The sequence below is a fragment of the Xyrauchen texanus genome, chromosome 29, assembly GCF_025860055.1.
Source record: "Xyrauchen texanus isolate HMW12.3.18 chromosome 29, RBS_HiC_50CHRs, whole genome shotgun sequence".
Taxonomy (NCBI): Eukaryota; Metazoa; Chordata; class Actinopteri; order Cypriniformes; family Catostomidae; genus Xyrauchen; species Xyrauchen texanus.
In genome coordinates, this window is record NC_068304.1 from 16,848,819 (window position 1) to 16,876,487 (window position 27,669).

Here is a 27,669-nt window from a genome sequence, read left to right on the forward strand (position 1 = left end):
ATGGTGGTCAATACGATCTACTGGTTCAGAAAGGGGTTGAGGCTCCATGATAACCCAGCTCTGCGGGACTCGATTGCGGGAGCAGACACTCTAAGATGCGTTTACATACTGGACCCCGGTTTGCGGGATCGTCCAACGTGGGAATCAGCAGATGGAGGTGAGTTTCTATTTGGAACAAAACACATGCACAGAGGGTCAGAAGTCACCACCTGCATACAGTGAGGTGGGTACTAACACAACTGGACTACACTGTAAAAAGAAAAGGTGCCTGGAGGAACCTTTTGGGGTTCTTCACTTTGCCACACCGGCGGAACCGTCTGTAGATCCTCTAGGCACCCTTTTCAAAAGGGGCGGTTCTCTGAGGAACCTTAAAGGGGTCATGACATGAGAAACCAAATTTGCCTTGATCTTTTGGTATATAAGAGGTCTTTGTATCATTAAAACGTCCTGCAAGTTTAATATTTTAAGACGTCCTCCCCATTCTAAACGAATCATTTATTTAATCAAGCTCAAAATACAGCTCGTTCTGGATTCATGGTTAGAAGTGACGTGTCGGTTAGAAGTGACGTAACAGCGTTTGCATATGACCGCCTCCAGCACAAGATAACTACGCTTTAAGCGCAAGACAACTCACGCTCATTTCAGTATCGCCGTCGCCTCACAAGTGTTCAGTCGATGGACAGCGAGCTCTGACAGAGACTACTTGTGAACAGAAAAATTACGATGCCACACAGATGTGCTGTTCCTGGCTGTGGTCAAACAAAACCTCTGAATAAGCTGCCGAAAGATCCAGGCGTCAGGGAAAAATGGATGCAGTTTATTTTTTGCGGACGTCCCAGTCACGGCAGTGTTAACTTAAGCGTTTGTTCTGTACATTTTAAGGATGACTGTTTTGAGAACAAATCTCAATATGATGCTTTCTTTGCCAGAAAACTGTTGCTCAAAGATAAGTCCGTGCCGACTATTCTGGGAACAACGACGGCACAAACTGTAAGTAGGCCTAATCTATTTTAAACTTTAAACTACTTTTTAAAGCGCAATTTCATTCATTATGAATAATCACAGTGTTTTTACTTAGTTTACTTGCATATTGTTCTGGCTGGGAGCGTCAATAATTGATACATAGGCACTGGCGTTAGCCAATCATAACAGTGAGCGTTAACACTGAAGTCTTAAATGGAAAACGCCCCCAAAACAGACTGTTTGAATCAGAGGATGAGAAACAGGGTGGGAAAAGGTCATAAATCACTAGATTTTAAAAGTTTTTCTTAAAAAAAAATATATTAATACTATAATTGCACCTAAGGGAACATAATAATACAATAAAAAAAAACATGTCATGACCCCTTTAAAGGCTTCTTGAGGAACCCTTTTATTAAGAATGATCAGGAACCACCTCTGGTGCTTCAAGGCACCATTTCCCAATTTGAATTCTATTTCTTGTCCCCACCCTCCCCTCCCTTTCTTTTACTAATAAATAAAATTTATTTATTTATTTACATGTATTATTATTTTATAAACACAATGAAAAACTGAAACCAAATACAAAACAAACATTGTTTATTGATAAACAACAATAACATCCATACAAATAAAAAGTTCAATAAATAATCACCTTATAGTCAATAAATAAATGTATCAACATCTAATTCATGGAAGCACATGTATAATGTTAATATTGTGATACATTAAGAGTTTAAATCTTGACAAAACTGTAAAATATAAATATGACTCAAATATCTTAAAACTTTCGAATATATTTCAGGTTCCTCAAAAACAGTAGCCTAAAATTCAAATTGACTACAATTCAATTTACAATGCAGTCAATGGTAACATTTTCACTCTGGGAATATTCACACAGGACATTTTAAGAAATTGATAAGCCTCAACACAACTGTAGGTAGCTTGATGCTCTCCTTCTGAATGCCCAACAGATACTGCAGAAAAGTCAGTGTACTTTTAGTTGGTTTCCTGTACTTAATGTTGAACAGAAAGTAGGCACTCATAGTAAGGCCTACACCCATTGTTATGTCATCAGGTTCATCAGCAAGCAGTTCTTCGCCATGAAGAAAAACCATAATGCTGCTTTCACCAAATGGGTCTCCTGTAATCACCATTGTTGGTGTGAGGTTCTGTGGAGGCTGTTGGTTGAAAAAAAGGGATAAGATAAATTTTTATTACAAAACATTTACATTAATTAATTTTCCACAAACATTTATTCAAAGTGTCTTAAAAATTAGGAACATCAAATGCAACTGGTCACAGAGTTAAAAATATACATAATATCCAATGTCCTTTTATGGTTGTGGAGTAGTTAAATGCACAAAATCACTAGCAATAACTGGCATAATACTGGCAAAACTTTAAGCTGATTATTTCAATTGTCAATGGCCCAAAACATTTGCACGTATAAATAAAAAAATTCAAAACAATCGTGCTCAAAGTAAATTTGAACGACAGTATTTGCAATTAATGGCTAAATATTTTTTAACACACAGCCTATTGTATTTAATTGCACTGCCATAATCTTGGTCACCACACGTGATAAAAAGAACCCTTGCACAATTATTTTAAATAGATTAAGTAAGCTACCACTACTGGTCACATCTATGTCGCGCACAGTTTTCACAAGGACGCACGCTTCAATCTATCGCCGTTGGGGAGACTCTCTATTCGTTCCGGTGAAATCATAAAAAACATGCACACAACGTGTCCCTGCTTGATATACTGTAACCACTGATGAACATTTTCAGTTTTGATGAGAGAGAAAAAAACTATACGAGTGCGGATTAGAACCCGTAACCTCTGACACGCTTGGCAAAAGATCCACCACTGGACCATTTAAAAACTCAAACAAAATGCGCATCGATGCATTTATTTACGGGTTGAGCAGAGAGGTTGCACAGTTTGACAAGCGGGCAGCGTCGCGACACCAGGCCACCGGATGGTGTTGCTAAGAACTTGCAATGTATAACTATTATCAGACCGGCCCTCGCACCCTCAAAACACTACCGGCCCACCGGAAAAGTCCCGACTCTCCCGATTGCCACTCTGCCCCTGGTGATCCATGATGGACACAACAGCTATAACCACCACTTCCGCATTTGTCCACGTGATATTGCGGAAACCAAGGATAGCGCGGATATTGCGTCATTGACATGCAACATTTTTTTCCGGGATGGACCATTATTTAAAAATGGGAATTTCTCTGAAATTAAAAATCTTTGTGGACTTTTGGGGTATTGTAAGTAGACAACTGCAGGAAATATATCACACTGTGCAAGTGATTTTTGGATATTTTATTACAAAAATCTTACATATTGTATCTTCAATATATTTAAAAGTATATATTATTCCTGTGATGTCAAAGCTGAATTTGCAGCATCATTACTGCAGTCTTCAGTGGCACATGATCCTTTAGAAATGATTCTAATATGTTGATTAGAATAAATGAAGAAAAAATATAGCCACAAACGGCAATCATTGGGGTCCAAGCATCAATGGCCCGTGTGGGCGATCAGTGATTCAATTGAAATGTATCTTATGTGGTTTTTATAGCAAAGTCCATGAATATGATATTAGGCTCAAAAGATTCAGAACAGTTTAGAATTTGCTGTTAGCTTCCTGAACATCTGAATTTCTTTTTTAATTAAACTAATGTTTGCTCAGAATGACTTGTTCTTTCGGTGCTTGGACCCCTAATTCATAAACTGATTTAAAAAATATTTTTCTGCTAGTGTTTTAATGAATAAGACCTGATTGACAAGCACCATTTCAGTTATTTTGAAGTCCAGAAATACACTTACATTTGTTGCAGCTCAGTGAAACCTGTATTTCAGAGGAATAAAGTATACTGGATGTTCTGAGGACAGAAAAAGATCAAAGGAAAGGGTTAGGGTAAATATTAAATAATAGTATACAGTTTGTACAGTATAAAAATCATTATGTCTACCCTAACGAAAATTAACCATGGTTTTACTACAAATAAAACAAAAACATGGTTATTATACCATAGTAACCACAAATGAACCATCGTTTTGCTACACTAACCATAGTTTTACCATGGTAACGTTAGGCCTATTTGTAGTACAACTGTGTTTAAACAAATACTAATCAATCCGACAGAAAACAATGTTTACTACACTTTTACTATAATAAATCCTTGGCTAATTTTCGTAAGGCCATGGAATGTCCCCTTAAAACATGTAAACCCAATTTGTGTATGTTTGTGTAAACAACGAATTAACACAAATGCCAATGACAACAAATAACGTTAGTTAAATAAAAAAAGAGAGCGCTAACGTTACATTGTCTAAAAGTTAACAACAAAACTAAAATCATTGTTTGTGATTTAACAGTGCTCATTTCGACCCACAAAGTAATTTCGTTTAGGCTACATTTCGTTAGCATCAGCAGCTAAAACAGTTAGTCCTATTCTGCTATAGGCCTAACTTACTGTCAATGTGTATGGTCAATATACGTTCTTTGCTATAAGCGGTTAAAAAGTTTAAAACATACATTTTTAAACAGCCATACAATTAAGCGTGTTAGTGTGTCAATGTGTGTACACATAGTATATATTTTGCATAATAATTTTGGCGACTTTACTCACCTTTAATGGGGAAGTCATATGAAGCCGTTTTTTTAAAATCACCGCTTCTTGCGTTGCGCGGGAGCAGAACGCACGAGAGCACTTCTTCTTCTTCTTCTTCTTCTTCTTCTTCTTCTTCGTATTTTTCTTCCGATTAATAATTATAATAATACTACACTTTAAAAATATATATTCTGATATATATAGGCTATATATATTCTGATATATATTCTGTAATAGGTTTCATCATGGCAATAACAACATAAAGATAAATCACTGTATTAATTGTTGACCAGTTTAAGCAATAGCCAGTCCTGAAAGCTATTTAATTCAGAATTACAAAATACTCAATTTAATATAGCCTACAGCTGTTCGTTTGAGTGTCACATTTGTACTGTTTGTGGTCAAATGCATATTATTATTATTATTATTATTACTATTAAATAAATGTAAAATCTATATTTCATTTCATGGTAGCCTACTAAACAAAATTTCACTTTTAATAATGCACTGTTTATTTCAATATGAATTTTTTAAATAATAGAAGAAAAAAATTCTATTTAAATTAGTGACGTATTTTGTGGACATGCTGTACCACTAGGCAAGGTCTGTAGGCTATAGTAGCCTATAAATCTGCTTGGTTGTAAAATGTCTATTGCTTTTTTGTCTTTTTATGTTTAGGCATTTGAAGTGTAATGTTTTACATGAGTACAGTCAAACCTGAACACAAAGCATTACCCATAATCTGTTCAATAAAAATGTAACAAAAATGTACAAAAATGTGTGATCTGATCTCAACCTTGTCTTCTGGCTAACTGGTAAACAATCTCAAAATCTCTCTCTCTCTCTCTCTCTCTCTCTCTCTCTCTCTCTCTCTCTCTCTCTCTCTCTCTGTCTGTGTGTGTTCATTAATAATTATGAACAACAGTAATAATGATAACAACAATAGGCAAATAAACTGTACATCTGAATGGCTGTACATCTTAATGTGGCCTCACAGAACTTTTGGGTTCCTCCAGATTCTGGCTTTTACAAAAGAGATCTTCCAGGAACCACGTATATGTTACAGGTCTTTCAAGAACCCTTTCATAGAATATGAGTACCTCTAACTTCCCCAAAGCACCTCGACGTCTCATGGTAATGAAAAGGAGCCTCCAGAACCTCAGAACTGAATACAAAGTGCTTAAAGGATCCCACAAGTTCCTGCAAGAACCGCAAAGACAGTCAATGGTTCAACCAGTAACCCTACTATAGGAGAAAGAGCTTTGAGGCACCTAAATTACATTTTAAAGTTCCTTGAGTATCCGACAGGATATTTGAGGCACCTTTAGTTTTTACAGTGTACAATCTAAATTAATAATTTAAATGGTGTCATCAAACAAGTATTGATGATAATTGATTGTGCTTGCATGTGGAACAATGTTAAAGAGGATAATGTGGTTAATTCATACAGAATACACGATGATACGGATTTATGGCTAAAATTACCTCCTCACATGGCCACTTTTCACTTTATCATTTTTCACTGGTTGAATATCATTAGCTCAGTATGTAACATGTTTTGTATGGCATGCTGTGACATGATAAAGCATGCAAAGATATTATATTACATTAAAATGTAGTATATTCCCACTTTAGAGGTGAGGTTTGTTTTTATAAGAGTAAACCCCTAAATCTCTCGTATTTTTCTTCCCCCTAAAGATTAAATGTAAGCATGTTGGCCATGAGTGGGCCTGTTTTGTGTGGTTTATTTGTGGACATTTCACAGACCTTGTGTTTAATATTTTATTTTATTTTCCTTGCTGGGAAAAAAAAGGGTAGGCTACATTTTAAACTTTCATTTAAGCTGACCTGCTGGAAAGTCAGCTGGGTCATACAATTTGGTCCCATTTTGGCTTTAAAACTTTTGAAAAATTTAACATACTTTTCTGAGTATGTTTTTGTTTCATTATTAAAGGGACATGTTAAAGATTTCATAAGTCATACCAGTCAAGCTAAATGACTTAAGATGTCCATCCAGTTAAATGGGCAATGTCAGGGTGAAAAATGACTGGTTGAACGACAATGGGGTCGAAATTTAATGGATAAATAATTCGCCACTACATGGTCTGTGAATGATATCTTGTGAACATAATTGTGAACTTGTATTGATGATTTTATTTCTGTTAACATAAATATAGGGAAATTAAAAAATGTCAATACATGGTGTGGACATGTTAAGTTTGACCACATGAATAACATCACAAAGGAAAACATCTATAACAAAAGATTTACAAACTGCATATATCTCAAAATAATTTTGCAGAATGGCTGACGTCACCTCCGGTGTGTGTAATGTCATTTCATAACATACATCTTCTATAAAGGTCATAGTATCATGGCATTACAGGGTGGGCAATTAGTGAGAGAATGTCATACTAACCACTTAATTGGATGGAACAAAATTTAGAAATCTGCTAATTTAGCACTTATTTTTGTCAAAGATGTTTAACGTGCAGCTCTGGGGACATGAGTAAATGACATTAGTGCAACAGATGAAAGTTATTTTCAATATTTAAAATGTGACTTTTATGCCCACAGTAGTGTGTAACATTACTGTTTTTTATTTAATTTTTTTACCAAGCTTATTAAAATTGTAATCAGGTGAAATTAAACAATATATGTAAATATCATATTCTGTAATGGGGACTTGCTGTAAATATTAGTAAATTGTTGGAATGACCTAGCTGTCTTTTCTGTGCAGGATTACTATTTGGAAGGACTAATAGAGTAAATGTGAACTACTGCAATAAGAAACTGTCATTATGGCCTGTTGCTAGTGATCAAGGTATTTCCATTTAAGAGTATTCTATAATCAGAATGAGCTTTATTGTCAAGGAAGTTTACACACACAAAGAATTTGTTTTGGTGACAGACACTTCCATTGCACAGATAATAATAAAAAGATATAAATGATCGAGAAAAATAATGCATATAAAAACAGCTACGTGCAGGTATACAGTTATGTGCAGGGGTAGAAGTGTGTATTGTATATCATCACCCTATAGCCTATGTGATGATACTTTTGGTCTGGGGTGGGATTTTCTTGTGGCAGGCTTCGGCGGTCCACTCATAGCTGAATAATGATGGAACGTCTAGCTCAGTCATTTCTCTCCCGGGTGCAGGAGATTAAGTAGGTCAGTGTGTCAGTAGATGCTATTACTTCCCCTTTCAGCACTGACCTACTTTCCCTCCTTTCACCAACATTCTCTTGCTTGCACCACCACTGCTCTTTATAATGGTTAGATATAATGATCCATTGCCAAAATAACACCCCACACAGAGGCTTCTTTTGGGAGGTTATAGTGTTCTAGTACCCTGGATTGCTCTGTATACAGTCCTTTAGTTATTTAGTTGAAGACGATCTTGATGATAACCTAGTAAAACTTTAACAACAGAGAATTTACATTCACTTTGTAAAAACAGATTCAATCTAGTTTAGCTCAGTATTAGACCGCAAGCAGAGTACAATTAGAAAACATTCAGTACCCAACCCAGCACATCTTGGTCATGTATTAAAGGGGTCATGACATAATCTTTTATATATATATATATATATATATATATATATATATATATATATATATATATATATATATATACACTCACCTAAAGGATTATTAGGAACACCTGTTCAATTTCTCATTAATGCAATTATCTAATCAACCAATCACATGGCAGTTGCTTCAATGCATTTAGGGGTGTGGTCCTGGTCAAGACAATCTCCTGAACTCCAAACTGAATGTCAGAATGGGAAAGAAAGGTGATTTAAGCAATTTTGAGCGTGGCATGGTTGTTGGTGCCAGACGGGCCGGTCTGAGTATTTCACAATCTGCTCAGTTACTGGGATTTTCACACACAACCATTTCTAGGGTTTACAAAGAATGGTGTGAAAAAGGAAAAACATCCAGTATGCGGCAGTCCTGTGGGCGAAAATGCCTTGTTGATGCTAGAGGTCAGAGGAGAATGGGCCGACTGATTCAAGCTGATAGAAGAGCAACTTTGCCTGAAATAACCACTCGTTACAACCGAGGTATGCAGCAAAGCATTTGTGAAGCCACAACACGCACAACCTTGAGGCGGATGGGCTACAACAGCAGAAGACCCCCCCGGGTACCACTCATCTCCACTACAAATAGGAAAAAGAGGCTGGGAAAGAAAGAACGCACTCAGCAACACCAAAGGACACGGAAGACCACGGAAAACAACTGTGGTGGATGACCGAATAATTCTTTCCCTGGTGAAGAAAACACCCTTCACAACAGTTAGCCAGATCAAGAACACTCTCCAGGAGGTAGGTGTATGTGTGTCAACAATCAAGAGAAGACTTCACCAGAGTGAATACAGAGGGTTCACCACAAGATGTAAACCGTTGGTGAGCCTCAAAAACAGGAAGGCCAGATTAGAGTTTGCCAAACAACATCTAAAAAAGCCTTCACAGTTCTGGAACAACATCCTATGGACAGATGAGACAAAGATCAACTTGTACCAGAGTGATGGGAAGAGAAGAGTATGGAGAAGGAAAGGAACTGCTCATGATCCAAAGCATACCACCTCATCAGTGAAGCATGGTGGTGGTAGTGTCATGGCGTGGGCATGTATGGCTGCCAATGGAACTGGTTCTCTTGTATTTATTGATGATGTGACTGCTGAAAAAAGCAGCAGGATGAATTCTGAAGTGTTTCGGGCAATATTATCTGCTCATATTCAGCCAAATGCTTCAGAACTCATTGGACGGCGCTTCACAGTACAGATGGACAATGACCCGAAGCATACTGCGAAAGCAACCAAAGAGTTTTTTTAAGGGAAAGAAGTGGAACGTTATGCAATGGCCAAGTCAATCACCTGACCTGAATCCGATTGAGCATGCATTTCACTTGCTGAAGACAAAACTGAAGGGAAAATGCCCCAAGAACAAGCAGGAACTGAAGACAGTTCCAGTAGAGGCCTGGCAGAGCATCACCAGGGATGAAACCCAGCGTCTGGTGATGTCTATGCGTTCCAGACTTCAGGCTGTAATTGACTGCAAAGGATTTGCAACCAAGTATTAAAAAGTGAAAGTTTGATTTATGATTCTTAATCTGTCCCATTACTTTTGGTCCCTTAAAAAGTGGGAGGCACATATACAAACTGTTGTAATTCCTACACCGTTCACCTGATTTGGATGTAAATACTCAAATTAAAGCTGAAAGTCTGCAGTTAAAGCACATCTTGTTCATTTCATTTCAAATCCATTGTGGTGGTGTATAGAGCCAAAAAGATTAGAATTGTGTCGATGTCCCAATATTTATGGACCTGACTGTGTGTGTGTGTGTGTGTGTGTGTGTGTGTGTGTGTGTGTATGTATATATATATATATATATATATATATATATATATAATTTGTATAAATGTAAATTAATTTTATTATCATTTTAATATCTTCCCCTAGATTTCAGTAAAGCTTTTTATGCACCAAAACTGTCATAATTTAATCATATATTATCATTTTCAACCCTGTCTCTTGCCCTCTGTCTAAAAGCTTGGTTTAAAGCTATCTGGCCCTTTAAGACTTTAATTTAAAAAAGTTCTGATTGACAAAGTTCAAGCAGTCCCTCAAATACAGCCATATTTGAAACTCAATTGAAAGAAAACGAGCAAACTTCACATTATAATTTATAAAAGTACATTTCAGGGTTAACACATTACGTACACCCAAAATATTTCATCTGAATGTATAAACATTTTCCCTAATGCACAGCGACTAAAAACAGTCATGACATTTGAAGCATTCATGAATGAAACTGTTTACTCATGGTTTTGGTAGTGTTTAACTGCCCCATGTTTCAATAACAGTTCTTTTGCAAAGCTTGAATCGTATTGTGACTGGTTCACATGCAAACTGCACTGAAATGAGCCATAAGAACATATATCAACGCTGAAATGTTCTGAATATGCAAACATTATACAGTCCATGGTGACATTTGGCGCTTCCATCGGCAACAGGCCAAAGCAGAGATGCTGGTCACAGTCATTGGCAGCAGCAGAATTATACATGTTTTTAAAAGTTGTGCTTGTACTGCTCTTAAAACGTGCCACACAATGCCAGAAATGCATCAAAACGATTAAAGATGTCCATAGTCCATAGTGCATGTGTACAAAAGACTAGCAACCAAAAATGGCACAGATGGGTGCAAAAACGGTCCAGGATGCATTCAAAACAGGATGGTCTTCTGTTTAAGAGTCCTAACTTAACATGATATTGTGTCTTTTAAAAGCGGCACGAGATGAACGATAATGGTCAAAGCCATTCATCTAATGCAAAATCCAGATAGGCATTTGAAGGTGTCGTGTGTATGTCCCCTTTGGATGAATCTCCCATGAAAGGCCCTCTCTCCTCTTCACCTGTGTGAGTGTGACTGTCTGAGCACCAGTAGGCCCCCTAGGGTGCAATGACAAAAAATGTTATTCATCATGTCATGACCCCTTTAAAGATAATGACATCATGACATGTTCTTCCTCCCTGGTGCAAGTTGCTTTCATCTCAATCTACAATTGAAATTTGAGTAAACAGAAAACATTTCTTGGTGTAGTTGGTGTAATTATAGATTTCCGTAGTGCTGAATTATGTGAAGTAAGCCAAAGTGTGTGCTTTTGATTTACAGATGTGCAGTTGACACTGAACATGTCCTTGGACTCTTTTATTTGTTTGTTTGTTTGCATCAACATCAATATTTTAGGTTAAAATTGAAATGAATGTGTAAGGAAAAGTGTACATTTTATGTCCTGGTTACTATTTGGTCCGAGTTGTTCAATTTTTTTTATAACTTTTTCATTCATTCATTTTGTTCATTTAAATGATCCTGTGGTGTGAAATATTAATTTAGAAAAAGTACAAATATTTCCTGTATTGTCTCAATTAATTAGATCATACAAGCTGCCTGCATAGTTATAAAAGAATGAGCGAAATGCTATAAAACATTTTTTTTTATATGAAGCACATGATGCAGGACATGTCAGTTTCCCAAAAGTGTTTCATGTCATACTACCCATACCATTTTGTAAGAGCCCATGGCAGTGACTTTAAAGTTCACCCAAAAGAAAATTCAAATCCATAACAATGAAGATGTAGGTCTGTTTTCTGTCACAGTCCTGCATGAGTGGGTCATGCAATGATGATTTTCAGGGTAATAAAAACTATTTTAAAACAATAGTGGTATTTTTGACAACTATAGCTGTTTTTCATTGCACCAGCAGGAAAGGCACAGCCCACTTCCAGGTGTGGGGAGCAGCAGCTCCTTTGAATTTAAAGCAACAGACAATAAAACAGTCTGTTTGGAATAGGTCTTTAAAACAGGGGTATAAAGGCATGGTAGAATAAACAATCTGTGAGGTATTTTGAGCTGAAACTTGACAGACACATTCTGGGGACACATGAGACTTATATTACATCATGTAAAACGGGGCATAATATGTCACCTTTAAGTCCTTTTTTACTATCAATCTCCTCTTTCACTTTCAAATTTTTCTTTTGTTTTTTGTTATTCACATTTTGCGTGCATATTGCCACCTACTGGGCAGGGAGGAAAATTTATTGTAAAACTGGATTTAAATATCGATCTGTTTCTCATCAACACCTTCATATCGCTTTTAAAGCTATATATTTAACCACTGGTGTCTTATAGATTGCTTTTATGTTGCCATTATATACTTTGGGGGCTTACATTTATTTTTATGCATTCACTTGCATTTTGAGGTCATACAGAGCTAAAATATTCTTCTAAAACATTTGTTTTCAGCAAAAGAAGGAAAGTCATCTTGGATGACATGATGCTGAGTAAGTGATAAGTGAATACAAATTTTTGGTTGAACTATACCTTTAAGGAGGCATGCTCTGATTTATCGTCACCTTGGCCCTGGTGCATGCTATGGAATCAGACAACATAAGGTAGGTTGCAGACAGGCTGAACTGGATGTTGTACTGCTGATCCAGTCTCACAAGAGAGACCTCTAGTCTGCCAAAGTAGTGCGACTCTAGCTGAGATGGGGTTAAGCTTATTATTATTTCCAAATTTTCAGTGTAGCCAACAAAACATTATAGAGGGCTTTCAAATCTGTCCAGTATTCTTTTCAATATTTAGCCTAGTCATCTATGCAACAATCCAGGTATAAATGTGTAAGGTTATTGAACCAGATCATGACCAAAGTTTGGGTTATTGTTGAATCATTTAATAGTGTATAATGATGTTCTTGTTTGTCATATTGTGGTATCAAAATGTGTGCAAATATTTTTAGCTCAGTACAGTGTAGAGACTGTAGCAGTATACAAGCTTCTTTTTTATAGCCGGCTCCTTCATATTTTCCATGCACAATGTTTTGTTGAATAGAGGTGAGACGAATTTGATAATTTCCATCCTTAATGCATCCAGGAATAGACATATAAAGATCATATATTATAAATAAAGATTGCACCTTGTTTGCTGAACTGACATCTATTCTGGCTCAGAACTTTGTTTTGGTCAAATGTAAGCTGTCCTTGATGTAAGTTAGCTCATACAAATATCATAAAGAATCATAGATACGGTATATTATGCAGCGTGTCATAACCACTCAAGTACTGGTGTGCTTTTCAAACCAATAGAATGTTACTGCCCTCTGTTGGATTCACACTTTTACTGCAGTTCAGATACGTTTAAGACTTATTCTTAATTGTGAGGAAAAACACCTCTGCTTTTTCTGCAGACCTTTATTTAAAGGTGCACTCTGTCATTTTTTTCCTCATTAAAAAAAGGTTTTACTCCTAAAGAAACCAGCAGGAAAGGCACAGCCCACTTCCAGGTGTGGGGAGCAGCAGCACCTTTGCATTTAAAGCAACAGACAATAAAACAGGCTGTTTGGAATAAGTCTACAAAACAGTGGTATAAAGGCATGGTAGAATAAACAATCTGTGAGGTATTTTGAGCTGAAACTTGACAGACACATTCTGGGGACACATGAGACTTATATTACATCATGTAAAACGGGGCATAATATGTCACCTTTAAGTCCTTTTTTACTATCAATCTGCACTTTCACATAGTCCCCTCATTGGGGCTGCATATTGGAATCCCATGACCAGCTGAATAATAGTACTCAATAATCTCAAATAACTGTCCTGTTATTGGACACTTTCACTCATGCATTAAAGTAATCATGTCTGACTGTGAATAGTTCATTTCTGCAATGGCATCAGTAACTGAAAACTAATGATTTTGAATTAAGTCACATCCATGCCACGAGGTCTCAGTGCCACAATTCCAAGATGACACAAACAAAAAAGTTACTGAGTGCACATTTAAGGTTTTTTAATTTTTTCCAAAGCAATGTTAAGATTTTTAATGTACAGTTGACATCAATGTTATAAATCTATTGAAGGATGATTCGTCACTGTTCATTTAACTAAGCGTTTGGCACTTTGTGTTCTCTGGATGCAAGCCTCCGCAAACTTAACTCTCGCCTCTTCGTCATCAGGGGTCAACCCACTGATGTCTTTCCAAGGCTGTTCAAGGTCACTAAAAAGACTGCCTAGAGACTAGTCAACAATGAATAGCTCTGTTCTACTAATTGTGTGTGTGTGTGTGTGTGTGTGTGTGTGTGTGTGTGTGTGTGTGTGTGTGTGTGTGTGTGTGCGTGTGAGTGCGTGCGTGTGTCAGGCAGAGCTCTTTTGACTTCGCATAAAAGTTTGACTCTGTACACTTTTGTTTCTTAGGAGTGGAAAATCACCCGGCTGTCATATGAGTATAACTCCGAGCCCTTCAGGAAGGATCGAGATGCAGCCATTAAGAAGCTGGCCACTGAAGCTGGGGTGGAAGTCTTCCTCAGGATCTCCCACACACTTTATGATCTTGACAAGTGAGTGTGTGTATGTACTCATTGCCATATGCCCATATGATGCCCATGTTTGTTGTTGCCAGCTGTCATGTGGGAGGTTATTACCAGACCCTCACAAAATCTGCACCCACAGAAACATGTCATCCCCAAAGTTCTAAACATCTCCATGATGTACAAGGTCTGATTATACATGATAGCCCAATAAATTAACTTATGAATATTCTGTGTTTTGATATACAATAATCGAAGTTTTGTTTTTTATTTGATTAGTATTATTAATTTATTTATTTCAGTTTCTTAATGTTTACTTGAATAATTTATACTGCTCTTAGATACCTGAAAACTTCAAGTACTCTTTTAGGTATTGTTCATCCAAAAATTAAATAAAAATGTTTTCATAATTTACTCACCCTCATGTTCTTCCAAACCCGTTTGGCTTTCTTCCATTTCCGTTTCTCCAAAAAGAGATGTTTGGCACAATAACAGCCTCAGTCACCATTCACATTTGTTGCTTCTTTTTCCATGCAATGAAAGTGAATAGTGACTGAGGCTATCAGTCACTAACATCCTCTAACATTGATTACATTGATACTTAACACATGAAGGTGTTATAAAGGGTTTGGAGTGACTGAGCCATTAAAGATATATTCAAAAGTGTCAAATATTTTAGACCAGAACTCTGCCAATCCTGGACAGGACAAGAAAGTGTAAGAATGATTGGCTGGAGACTGTCTGCATCTATTGCAGGTGTCACTTCGATCGGGGGATATCTTTGCTAATCTGGCGTTGGTGTAATGTACTCAATGCAGGATCTTGCATTGTATCAAACCAAGTCGAGCACATATAGATGAAGAGTATACTAAGTCAAGTATGTAATCCCACTCTACTTCTGATAAGACCACTCCCAGTTCCTGCTCCCAGATGTTCTTAAGAGATACAGTGGGTTCTGGATTTAATGAATCTATGGATTCATAAATGACAGAGATGAACCCTTTTTTGTCTGGATTGAGAGCTAGAAGGGAGTCCATTTCAGAATAAAGAGGGAAATTAGAAAATTGAGGAAATAGGTTTTGTACAAAATGTCTGATCTGAAAGAAATGAAAAGTTGTGTTAAGAAGATCAGATTTATCTGATAATTTTGAAAAAGATAAAAATATTCCTTCATCATAAAGGTCCTTGATGGCACTAAGACTCCTAGAATACCAGTCATGAAAAACTGAGTGTGAACATGATGGCTGAAAAGAATAATGGTTCAAGATTAAAAGACGATGGACTAATCAAACCAAAATGCTTTCTAAATTGGACACATATTTTAAGAGTATTAGTAACCACTAAACTTTCTGAAACATCTTTGGTAGTTATAGGAAACTGGGAGCAAATCACTGAATGAAGGGAATATTTTGTGGATGACATTTCCATTTGGGCCCAAATAGGATATTCGGGAGCACCTGAGGAATCAATCCAATTAAGAAGTTTATTAATATTGCAGGCCCAATAGTATTGTTGGAAATTAGGTAGGGTAAGGCCCTTAAGGCCTTAGACTTTGGAAGTTGGTGAACCGTTTTCTTAATGCGTGCATGCTTAATAATAATAATACTAATAATAATAAATAAAAGAGTTTGTTTGTTACAAAATTACCATTTCAACCAAATTAACACTACCTATTAACGATATTGGGAGAGAACACCATCTCTCTATATCTGCTTTACAGATATCAAGCAAGTAGTGAAAAGTTTTTGTGAAGATGGCTGTGAATGACTTGGTAATAAATACACCTACAGTTGAAGTCAGACGTTTACAGTTGAAGTCATTGAAACACATTGTTTCACCAATCCACAGATTTCATTTTCGCAAGCTATATTATTTTGGCAAGTTGTTTAGGACATCTACTTGTGCATTTCCAACATTTGTTTACAGTTAGAGTGTTTCACGTTTAATTGACTATATCACAATTCCAGTGGGTCAGAAGTTTACATACACTAAGCTAACTGTGCCTTTAAGCAGCTTGGAAAGTTCCAGAAAATAATGTCAAGCCTTTAGGCAATTAGCCAATTAGCTTCTGATAGGCTAATTGGCCAATTGGATTCTATAAGTTTCTATATCCACAATAAAACAACCTATGTCAACATAAACTGAATGGCTGCTCAGCAAAGAAGTAGTCACTGCTCCAAAACAAGTGCACATGTGGACAAAGATCTTACTTTTTGGAGAAATGTCCTATGATCTGATGAAACAAAAATGTAACCGTTTTGCCATAATGACCATCGTTATATTAAGAGGAAATGGCTTGCAAGTCGAAGAACACCATCCCAACCATGAAGCATGGGGTGGCAGCATCATGTTGAAGCGGGGCTTTGCTGAAGGAGGGACTGGTGCACTTCACAAAACAGATGGCATCATTACGAAGTAAAATTATGTGGATATGTTGAAGCAATATTTCAAGACATCGACCAGGAAGTTAAAGCTCATCACAAATGGGTTTTCCAAATGGACAATGACCCCGAGCATGCCTCCAAAGTTGTGACAAAATGGACAAAAGGACAACAAAGTCAAGGTATTTGAGTGGCCTTCACAAAGCCCTGACCTCAGTCTGATTTGTGGTCAGAAATGAAAAATCGTGTGTGAGCAAGGAGGCCTACAAACCTGACTGTTACACTAGTTCTGTCTGGAGGAATTGGCCAAAATTACAGCAACTTATTGTGAGAATCTTGTGGAAGGCTACCCACAACGTTTGACCCAAGTTAAACAATTTAAAGGCACTGCTATCCAATACTAACAAGTGCATGTAAACTGGGAATGTGATTAAAGAAATAAAATATGAAATAAATAATTCTCTCTACTATTATTCTGACATTTTCACCTTCTTAAAGTAGTGATCCTAACTGACCTAAGACAGGGAATGTTTACTATGATTAAATGTCAGGAATTGTGAAAAACTGAGTTTTAAAGTATTTGGCTAGGGTGTATGTAAACTTCTGACTTCAACTGTAAATATCTGAAACCTTCCTAAGCCCACTTGTAGGGGAAACAGATACTGAGAAAGCTTCTCAGCTGGTAGATTATGGGAAGCAATTAACTTTTTTGAGGGTTACATTTATAACCAGATAATTAGCCAAATAAATCAAGAATATTAAGGTTTGATTGTAACGAAGAAATAGGGTTGGCTATGTATAAAAGAAGATAGTCTGCGTAAAAGGGAGAGTTTATGGGTGATTCCAAACAGAGAAATGCCCTCAAACCTCTCCTTGCTACGTAGCCAGATGGTAGGTGCCTCGATGGAGTGGAAAGGGTTTAGAATGGGTTGCATTAGTATCCAAAGATGCGACAGAGAAAGAATATAATAACCAAATCCATGATATTGGAACCAAAACCAAACTTTTTTTAAACTAAAAACAGATACTCTCACATGACTCTGCCAAAAGCTTTCTCAGAATCAAGGGACAGAACAACCTCAGTGTCAGAGCTGGGGGAGAGGATAATATTAAGAAGCCTTCTAGTGTTATAGAAAGAATCTGTCTCCCAATCATGAAACTTGTCTGGTCTGAGGAGATTATGGCAGGCAACACTTGCTGAAGATGATGTGCGAGGACCTTAGACAGAATTTTTAAATCCACGTTTAACAGAGAAATTGGCCTGTAACTTCTACAAAGTAGAGGCTCCTTATCTTTCTTAAGGAACAATGAAATGAATGGCTCTGACATGGTTGATGGGAGCCAACCTGAAAGAAAGGCCTCATTATGTATTATATATCATTATATATGTATTGCATATTTGTAAAATTGGGGCTAGCACAGAGGAAAAGGACTGTCGGGGCCAGGGGATTTGCTGCTCTGAAGGGAATGAATTGTCTCTTGCACCTCTGTAATAAATACAGACTTACCCAGATCATATGTAGGGTCATCATTAACACTAAGAAATATTAGTTGATCAAGAGGGTTTGCACCATTCCAAAACTTTGAACTGCATTCTGAGTAGTATTTTGAAAAAATCTAATTAATTTCCTCCAGAAACTATCTCACCCATATGTGACTTAATTTTAGGGATTAGTCTGGATGCACAAACTGATCGGGATCTAAATGCAAGTAATTTTCCAGCTTTTTCATAAAAAAAAAAAACAATGCCTTGTGTTCAACAGTTGCTTTTCAACTTTATGGGTTAGAAGTTAGAAGTGGGTTAGAAGAAAGTTATATTCTGAATGAAGTTGAAGATGTTTTTTATACATTTTGGATGAAGGGGCCAAAGAATATTGAGAGTCCAGTTTAGAAACTTGGTAAGATATTTCTGTCATCCTGGAGGACTCAGATCTCCTCATGACAGACGAATGCAATTACTTGTCCACGTAAATAGGCTTTGAATGCCTCCCACGGTGTGCTGCTGCTGATGGTAAAACTGTTGTTAGTTTCAACATACATGTTTATATGAGATGTGAGAAAAGGTTCTAGCTTGTGGAAACCTTAAATCCAAAGAAGTTTGGGAATGACTGGCGATAACTATGCTATGATACTCACAGGAACTGACAGAGTGCATCAGTCTATATTATCTAACAGGGAAAAAATCAATCTGCAAGTATGTATGGTGAGTGTGCGAGAAGAGAAAGCTTTACTTTACGGAAACCTAGACCTCTAGGGATCTGACAGGCCCATCTATTTAGTATAGGACTCTAAAAGTCTTGCAAAGTTTGATAAAGTGGCATGTTTTGAAGTAGATCTATCAAGAACTGTGTTTTGAACCAAATTAAAATCCCCCCTTATAATTATATATTAATTATATTGTGACTATCAATATTAGGTAGTGCAGAAAATAAAATTGGAAAGAATGTGTCGTCATAACAGTTAGGACCATATATGCATGCCAACACAACCGGAATCCTTAGAAAAATGCCTGACACATCATATAATGCTCCAAAACCTTAGGGCTGTAGTCCTCGTAAATGCCTATAGGTTTCCCTTGAAACTGCAGCTCTCTTCGTTTTTTGCGTGCCTCCTGGACTACTTTATCCTTTATTTCAAATGGTTGAAAGTGGACTATGACCACTATTGGCCTTTCACCTGGTTTGGGTTTAGTGATAAGGGATCTGTGTGCATGGTCAAGCTCCGGGGGAGAAGACAGCACTTGATTTCCCAAAACTTCAAAGAGTAACTCGGATAAAAATGTCATGGGCCACGGGCCCTCAAACAACTCAGGCAGGCCAATGATCCTGATATTGTTCTGCCTGCTACGGGCTTCGAGGTCCGTGGCCTTGGCATTTAAGCTTTGTGTTGCACATGAGTTTTCCAGACATTCTACGTGCTCATCTAATAACTCAGTGTTGGACTCGAGCGTGGTAAGTCAGAGTCCATGGTCAGACACTGGTCTGCACACAGTCAAGCTTTACCTCCAAAGATTAAATTGCGGCCCTGAACTTAGCTGCCAGGGCTGCTCTATGCTCCTCCAACAGGCCTGTTAGTGCCACCATGTTCACTTCATTTGGCACAGTGGGTGACTCTGCGCTCGTATTGGATTCTTTCTTGGATGCTTTCGCTTATTTAGTTGCCATTTTTGATGGATGCTGCTGTTATAAAGTTGTCTTGTTCCTTTAGTGATGCATCACAAAAATTTAGTGGGGTTAATAGCTAAATAAACAAAACCAATGTGGGGAAATGAGGCAGACACGTCCACTCCATTGCACTTCCTTCCTACACTCCTAACATCTAATTTTGTGTTCCATTTGAAGGAAAAAAAGTTAAATGGATTTGGAATAACATGAGTTATTAATGACAGGAATTTCATTTTTGGGTGAATTACTACTTAAAAAAAGCAACGTTTGCTTCAAAGATACATGCCATTGTTTTAATGTAATTTGTCCATTTTGATAATATATTACCTTTTAAATGAAGGAGTGTGTTTTATAACATTAGCTTTTGCTGTGTTATTAATCATTGTTTCCAGAAGTGTTATATTTTGACAAGTTTGACGATCCTAATCTGTTATATTGTGTGTCATATTATTGTCCATTTGTCTTAAACATTGTCTTGTGTGCTCATTTATTTATAAAAAAAATAAATTCTGTAGGATCATAGAGTTAAATGGAGGGCAGTCTCCTCTCACCTACAAGCAATTTCAGATGCTCATCAACAGAATGGAGCCTGTGGAAATACCAGCAGAGACAATCACTGCTGAATTCACTGGCAGATGCAGCACACCTGTCTGCGATGACCATGACGACAAGTTTGGGGTGCCATCACTGGAGGAGCTTGGTGAGACACCTGCATTTCCTCACTTTGTGTATGTGTGCACGTGTCTGTTGTAAATGGGTGTTTGACCGAGTAATGCATGTGTGCTCCAGGTTTTGAGACCGAGGGGCTGACCTCAGCAGTGTGGCCTGGTGGAGAAACTGAAGCTCTGACACGTCTAGAGAGGCACCTGGAGAGGAAGGTAATCATCAAGTATATTACATTGTCATAGCGATGGAGAAAAAAAAAAGTATATATATACTATATATATATATAGACCATTTCAAGGACTGTTCTTTGGTGACGTCAAGTGATGTCATTGTTCCATGAACATTTCCTGCTTGTCAAAACAGAGACTATTTAGCAGTGATGGGCCACTTCTGTTAAAATTGATGGGCGGTAGCCAACAGTCAACGGATGTAGAAATGAAGTCCTGCATTACAGGTAAAATAGCCAATTACCTTCTAGATACAGAAATCGCTTGTCAATCAACTCCAACACGCATTAGCTATACAAGACGTTTTTTTTTTGTGTAATCTGAGTTAAAGACGCACAATTTATTATACCATTATACCTTTGCTGTTGAGCAATGTCGCCCGCGGTGACTTTTCTCCATTTCCCCAGGAGTGGGCTACGGTGCCGGGGATTGGAGCGCGTGTCACGGCCGACGGGCCAAGATGCCGGGCTGCTATTCCCCTCAAGTGCCGAGGGCCAGGGAAACTGGGCTACTCATTTTAAATAAATGCCTCTCCGAGGCCTGACGCCACATCCACTGTGTCCGTCTCTTGCTCACCCCACCACACAGTGTTGTCAGATTTGACTGCTTATATGAAATATGTTCTTTTATCGCAATCTTGACCTTTTTGGAGATTTCAGTCTTTCTCCATTCACAAAGTTAACTGTGCCCAAGTAGATGGGAGCAGAACTTTTTCATGATACTTGTTTACATAAAAAAATAGCTGCCCAAACTGCCCAAAAGCATTCCAAAGATGGCTGCTGAAAGGACTGACTTTCCTTGACAGAGAGACTTTGTTCAAAGGATCCAGAAAAGATCCAGACTATTCTAATTCCTTTGATTTGTTTTACATTCTTGAAATGGTCTATATATATATATATATAGGTAGTTTTAGCATAGCTATTTGTTAAATGTTTTCTTGCAGGCATGGGTAGCTAATTTCGAGCTTCCCAGAATGAATGCTATCTCCTTGTTGGCCAGCCCCACAGGCCTGAGCCCTTACCTCTGCTTTGGCTGCCTCTCCTGCAGACTTTTTTACTTCAAACTTACAGACCTCTACAAAAAGGTAAAGAGAGTATCATTGGCTTACTGGTAGTTAAGGTAATGTTTATCATTGTGAAGACTGATTGAAAGGTTATTCAGTAAACAGCTGCCTGGTTTTTCCTCATCTTTTTCTGGTTTTTCAATTGTAGGTTAAGAAGAACAGTATCCCACCACTGTCACTTTATGGTCAGCTGCTCTGGTGTGAGTTCTTCTACACAGCTGCCATGAACAACCCACAGTTTGACAAAATGGAGGGCAATCCCATCTGCGTGCAGATCCCGTGGGACAGGAACCCTGAAGCTCTGGCAAAGTGGGCAGAGGGCCAGACTGGTTTCCCATGGATCGATGCCATTATGACCCAGCTGAGGCAGGAGGGGTGGGTCCATCATCTTGCCAGGCACGGTGTTGCTTGCTTCCTCACGCGTGGAAACCTGTGGATCAGCTGGGAGGAGGGCATGAAGGTACTACAAAAGAATCTGCTAAATCTTGGGCATTTCTATTATTTTTCAAAATATCTTTGAAACTCTTGCTATGGTTCCTCCTATTAATGTGTATGTTTGTATGTGTATATATTAGGGCTGTTGATTTAACACATTAATTCAGTGCAATTTAATTTTACAAAAAATAATGGGTTAAAAAAATGTATGCTATTAATCGCATGCCCACAGACCATAATAAGGAAGATTCCTGAGTAATGCAAGCTTGTAGTACCACCTGTTTACTCCAGAGGGCAGTAAGTGAAATTTCATCTGTATGAGCAACACAGTTTATACAGTCAAGAAACCACTTCAGTAGGCAGAACAACACAAACATTACGTTCTTGCGTTCAAAACACTCTAAGGAGCGCAAATGTGATCTAAGGGATTTCAAGATGTGTTTAAAGATTGAGTATTAAACTATATTTAACTTGACACAGTGACCTGAACATTTTATGTTTATGACGCAACACACCCGAGATGTCTGATGTAGGTGTACATTGACAGGTCCTTAAACAAGCCCTCATAATAAATCTCCAACTGATTGACAAATTCACTTGAGAAATGGATTGCTGTGAACTGTATGAGTGCACCTAATGATTGACTTATGATCAATAATATGGTAGTAAACAATACATTGTATTGTAAAGCCACTTTTTAAATGGTCTTATCAATGATTAACTCTTCTGCTACAGGAATGTAAAGCATTTTAATTATCTGAATATTTATATATATATTATATTAATATAAATATTTGTATATGCGATTAATCGCAATTAATTAATCAGGACACCATGTAATTAATTCGATTAAACATTTTAATCGATTGACAGCCCTAGTGTGTATATATTTGTATTTTTTTACAAATGGCTTTCTTTGCAGGATTTTCACTATAAGGACATAATATGTATTTAATAAGTAGTTTTTTTGTTTTGAAGGTGGTTGAGGAGTTGTTGCTGGATGCAGACTGGAGTGTAAATGCAGGCAGCTGGATGTGGCTTTCATGCAGCTCATTCTACCAGCAGTTCTTTCACTGTTACTGTCCAGTGGGCTTTGGTCGACGTACCGATCCTAATGGAGACTATATAAGGTGCCACCCCGACCCCTGCATTATAGTCACTATTGTTAAAATTACTATATATACAGTAATGATATCATAATATAAATAACAATATACTCAATGATGCGAGCCTCAGATTTTAAAACATTGAATTCTGTTCTTATTATTATTTCATTCATTTTTTTATTTTTGTTACAGGCGCTATTTGCCCATATTGAGGGGCTTCCCTGCCAAGTTCATCTATGACCCTTGGAATGCTCCAGAAAGTGTTCAGAAGATTGCCAAGTGCATAATTGGAGTGCACTACCCCAAACCTATGGTTAATTACGTTGAGGCAAGTAGGTTAAACATCGAGCGAATGAAACAGATCTGCCAGCAGCTATCCTGCTACCAGGGCCTTGGTAAGAAAATGATGTGGCATTACAGAGGAATGATTAGTAATGCTTGCTAAGGAGATGTGTGTGATAACTTTTCTAAGCGATCAGACTTGTGATTTTCACCTGGTAGTTGATCAAACGGGCGAACCTAAAGAATTGTCTATAGACTTACATAGAGAAAAGAGGGTGGAGGATGGGCTCTTTTGACATGGGCCAGTACAGGTATGCAACTACTTAGCTATGACACAGCACTCCCAATCACCAACCATTCAAAACATCTTAGCAACCACATAGAAATGCTCCCAGAACACCCTAACATTGGGGCAAGTGTTGCGTGGGCAAGCGTCACATCACATATAGTTTAACAGTTGATCTTTAACTAGATTCACATGAGAGACTCAAAGCATTTATTGATGCTGTATGCCAGATTAAATGCAGCCATTGGGATTTTCATGGGTCTCTCTGAATGTTTCTCAGGGCTCCTTGCAACTGTTCCAACCAACACAAGCAACATACCAGGTACCAGAGCAGCTTGGAGAGCAGATCCTTCCTCAGGATATAGCACACAGGAAAGCAATCTCAAAATAGGTATACACACAAGCACCTTTTACACTATTCTTGACGTGCATCTTCTATTTTGTTTGATCGCTATGGAGATGTTAAGGATATTTTTCCATTTTATTTTCACAGCTTTTTATGTACTTTCTCTATTAGAAGTTAATTATAGGATAATTTCAGTCCCGCATTTCTAGTGTTCTATTTTCCAGTGCACCCTGCACCAGCAAGTTCTCAAACAGAGTTTCCATTAATTACATTGTCATGTGATCATCAGTCTCTCAACAATGCCCAACAACCAGGTGTGTATTGACACATTAGCTTACCATTGCATCTCTCAACAGTTATGTAGAGGGTGCTTGGAATTTGCATGGAGAGATAATGAGATATAATTCCATAAAATTATTATAATAGGAATTAGCTATAGGAATGTCAAATAATAGGAATGGCTTCACCATATGTTTTTGGAGAATTATACTAATTATGAAAGCACAGACACCTAGAAATCAAGGCTATTTATCATACACTTCAAGAATAATGGCAGATTTCATCATATATTCTTGTGTACAGTCTAATAATCATTTAACTACAACGTCATTTCTTCACCTACAGCCAGAGGGATGAGTACTTTGAAGCGACAAAGTGAAGATCCAGCAGCAGCCAGTGCATCAAAGATTCTGAGGCGAGACAACTAGCCACCTCTGACTTCTAGCCATACACACCTCTCCTCAGACGAGTGACAGGACCTGTTTTGAACAGAAGCACAGAGAACAGCTTCTCGACATGGCCATCATCAACTCCTTCATACTTCACTTTGCCCCATGGTGTCGTTCCACCTGTAGAGCTTGAATTAGCATTGAGGACTAAGCCACATGACATACTGTATGGTGTTACAGCATTTCAAATTTGTACATTATTTGTAAATTGTATGTGTATGAATTGTGGAGCAAAATGGTTTTGGTGTTTGCCCATGCATTGTCATAGTCACACAAACCAAATGTTATGCATTGATTTCTCTTTCCAAGTGTGTGATACCATTTAGTGTCCATTTTTGTGTTGTTTTCTGATTATTTGACAATAGCTGAAATTTAAACACAATGAGATGTAACTTAAATGAAGGTTTTGGGTTTAATACAAGCTCAATTAACATCATTTGTGGCATAATGTTGATAAACACAAAAATTACATTTTGCCCTTCATTTATAAAAAAACAAAAGGCAACATCACAGTTAAAGTAAGGCACATTCAATAGGCCCAGTCCATAAACACTAAAACACACATTATTTCAAATGTATTTCGAGACGTAAACATTGTACGTTAACATTTTTTTTGTGATAAAGTCACTTCATAACTTCATCTGTGTAAATTTACATCCAATATGGAGATTTCATGGTTTTGTTGTCATGAAAACAAAGTTGTAATATTGAATATAACAATATATAATTATCTAACAATAAAGTATTTGTCTTGTGACTATGCTTTTGAAACTGTGTGTATTTATGGACTGGTGCTATTCACTTCAATGAAAGTGCCTAACTATAACTGCATTTCTTTTCTTTTCTTTTTGGTTTGTGGAAATCAGCATATGTCACAAATTATTTAATTGATCCCGGAAAATCCATTAAAAAAGGATGAGATAACCAGGTTTGTACCAGCCTAAAATTATTGTTGCTCTTTGATATGAGAAATTGGATATTATTGAACAGAATTTTGATTAATTTAACGGTTTCAAATTTATAAAGAGAGACATGAAAATGTCCATAAAGACCACAGCAAATATATCTGCTGTATATTTAGTCTGATTTTTGCCTTCTGTTATTGTGGCCTGTGACTCAATAAGCACAAGAGGATTTGTTTGAACATGATTACATGAGAATGAAAGGCCTACTAAGTTAATCAGTCTGCAAATCATTATAATTAACTTTTTTCTTGCTTATTTACAGACTTGCAGTTATATATTTTATATGACAAACAAAACTTTTTATTATTATTATTCTTGTGTTGTTTGGTCTTCTTTTTAAATCCCAATTAAAACATGATTGACCTGTTACTAACTTGCTGTGCTTTTGAGGTTATTTAAAGCATGTTCATAAATGTGCCCATATACAGATGAACTGTAATAGCAATTGTATTTTGAGATGGCCATCACTGAAGCATTACACAGTTTCCCTTACGACTCAGTACAATTGACATTGTGTTTATTAACGCATATGGGGAGTGCCTTCTTACACGACCTAGTTGAAACCTCTCTACAATAACGGCAATATTCTAATTTTGGTTATGGTGTTTGAGCCTGCCTGTTTTGGCGCCAAACTGTCTGCTAGAAAAACAGGTGCACTAACACCATTTGCTCAGAATTTCTTCCTTCAAGACAGCAATAATCTTGTCTAGAAGCCCTGAACCCTTCGCCGTCGATATGCACGAGTCAGCAGGTGGAATCTTTACAGCAACGAGAAGACTTTGCTCCCCTGCAGTGCTCCGGCAAACATCACTCCACCTCGCAGCTTGCCGCTTCATTGGTGAACAGGCCTCAGCATCCTGATTCCCTGCAGCGCTTCGGCAGGTGTTGTGTATCCTTACAAAGCAATTGTTTATTGTGTGATAGAAATATATATGTATTTATGTATACACTTACTTGTTTGCATCTTTTTAAAGATGTCATTCCGTAAGTGTTCCTTGTTCGAGAGGCACATTCTGCTGTCAGATCAACATGACAGATGTATTTACTGTCTGGGCCGTGCCCACACAGAGTCAGCTCTCATGGAGACAGACGGTCCTCACTTATATTCCTCACTTTAATACAAGCTTCCCATCTTTTTACACAACCGCCTGCATTCAGGCTGTTGTAATTTAAAAAGTCACAAACACTTACATTATAAATAAACTCCCTTCCTGACTGGGTTCGTGAAGGAGTTATTTTATACTATATGACTATATTTAATATATTAATTCAGCGTGCTCCCCTCTTGGCCCAACACAAGGGTCACTCACTACAGCATACTCATGTTGGTCACCATCCCACGAGACTGCGGCGTCATGCTTCCTTTCTGGGAGGTTATGTTGTGTAGTGTGGCGTGATGGGATTCTGTTCCCCATATGTGTTAATAAATGCAATGTCAAGTGTACTGAGTAATAAGGGAATGTCTCGGTTACGTAAGTAACCTCAGTTCCCTGAGACGAAGGGAACGAGACATTGCGAATTCTAACCGCACTACAAGACTCAGAGTTCTT

At 37.5% G+C, this 27,669-nt stretch overlaps 1 long non-coding RNA gene and 1 pseudogene across 1 annotated transcript; one reads left to right on the forward strand and one right to left on the reverse strand.

Moving 5' to 3' along the window:
- On the forward strand, positions 1-26,318 carry LOC127622708 (cryptochrome-1-like; annotated as a pseudogene).
- On the reverse strand, positions 2,079-4,646 carry LOC127622715 (uncharacterized). The gene is made up of 3 exons (XR_007968001.1): positions 4,613-4,646; positions 3,807-3,862; positions 2,079-2,141 (listed from the first exon to the last, which is right to left on the reverse strand). It is a non-coding gene; the product is annotated as an uncharacterized LOC127622715 (long non-coding RNA).
- Positions 26,319-27,669: the final 1,351 nt, after the last annotated feature.